Source organism: Seriola aureovittata, chromosome 6, assembly GCF_021018895.1.
Source record: "Seriola aureovittata isolate HTS-2021-v1 ecotype China chromosome 6, ASM2101889v1, whole genome shotgun sequence".
Lineage (NCBI taxonomy): Eukaryota > Metazoa > Chordata > Actinopteri > Carangiformes > Carangidae > Seriola > Seriola aureovittata.
In genome coordinates, this window is record NC_079369.1 from 8,929,953 (window position 1) to 8,931,967 (window position 2,015).

Genomic DNA, 2,015 nt, shown 5'->3' on the forward strand with positions numbered 1-2,015 from the left:
ATACAGGGACATTAACCCAAGCGGACACTGCTGTTCTCCTGATGGCACAAGCCAAAAGCCACCATCCCTCGTTGGCAATCAGCAAAGACACAGTTTTTAGGGTCATTATTTTGGGGGAGAGGAGCTGTGTGCCAAGGCCACTGATATCACAATTTATCAGCGAAGTTATGGATGGCCGTGACCTCACTGTTGGTAAACACTGGTCAGGGAAATTATTTTATGCAATTTGCAAATGATTAGTGATGCCACTTCCTGGATTGTTAGACTATTTTTTTTCCAGCTCCTGGTCGAAATCCTAATGGCCTCATTTTACATAACTTCGGTGTAAATGCCAAGGCTCCTCACCGTGTTCATATAGTGCATATAGAGCTACTAAAGGCCTGCAGAGGACACACACACACACACACACACACGCGCACACACACGCACACACACACGCACACACACGCACACACACACACACACATTTAGAGTCACACACTCCAGTGTGTTCAAACATGTCGAAAACACGTCACATGGGTGTTGATGTGTTGATGTGATTTTTACAGTTTTCTCATGTGTCACTTTGTCTCAGCACGTGTCACCCCATAGACGACTGCACACACTCGGACTGGACACCACAACATGCAACACCTACAACACAGTCCTGTCATACAAAGGCTGTTGTATTTATTTATTTTTTTATTTTTTTTTTTTTTGGTGAAACTTCGAATCAGATTTTGTTTCGATTGTGTCACATTGGTGTTGATTCAAATCAGTGGTTCATTTTTAGGGTCTCTTATGGGTACAATAATATTAAACTATTAAATTAAACTCAGTACTAACACAAACCAATCCACTAAACCACAGCCTTTCAGTTTTAATTGAATGTTGGAATCTTGCCTCTTATTTGCTTTATATTTAAATATCAGCTTGACACACTCTTCAGTTTCCACCAAATATTATCATTATTCTAATTCTTATTATTTTTGTTGTCGTTGTTATTATTACTGTTCAAAATCCAGTCCCTCGATCTCATCGTGCCGCTATAGGAACCAACCTATCGATGCATCTGATCCATACATACTCTGACAGTGATGGATTGCTGACCAGGATTGACGTCAGCGAGCAGCAAGTTTTATGCAGAAGTTTCTAAGGCATGAAGTATGAGCTGTGTGAGAGTTGATGTATTTGAGAGTTTGATTTTCTTTGTGTGAATCTAAGTTGCGAATGAGAGTCTGAATGAAGCCTTAGATGCGACGACGAGAGGAAACTCAGCAGATTTATTCAGTGATATTTTTTCAAGATAAAAAAAAGCACTAGAAAGAGCTGATTGAAAACTTAAAGCAAGACACTGGACGGAAACATTTCAGCGTTTACTTTTCAGATTTTGGAAAGAGAGACGCAGATTTGATTTCATGGGTAAACATGTCAGAATTGAAACGTGTAAAAGGTCATTCGCGCAGTCGATCGTCATGTTTTTAAACTGGATCTTTTCTTGTACAAATTCTGCAGTTCTTTCTGTAGTTATCAGGAGATTGTGCATCTTTAATTTAGCATGTGAATAAATATCGAAAACAATACAAAGCGGAGGCTGTAAGCTATGACCTCTTCTAGATAAGTTGTGGTTTTCTCATTACACTCGTGGCCTGATGTGATACATGTCAATTAATATTTAACTTTCAACAGAGACATCACATGCGTTGCTGGCGCCGTGTCAAACGGTTTTATCAGAGAAAACAAGGAGCGAGTCTCTCTTATCCATCTGAATGTAAATGTTGCACACGCTGCAAAGGATTGCATTTCTGTGCTTTATCTTAACAAGTGTCTAATGCAATCTTTTTCAGGAATCCGAGGTTCAGTTTGCAACATGAACAACCCATGACATAGGGGCCAGTGACGTCAGATTGGCCCCAGACAGAATGCGCGAGTGCGAGGATACACCGCGGGGGCGCGCACATGCGCACAGGCTCGGTCTCATCCTGACATGAGCGCGGGCACATCAATATACACACAGAGAGCAGAGCAGAGCTTTG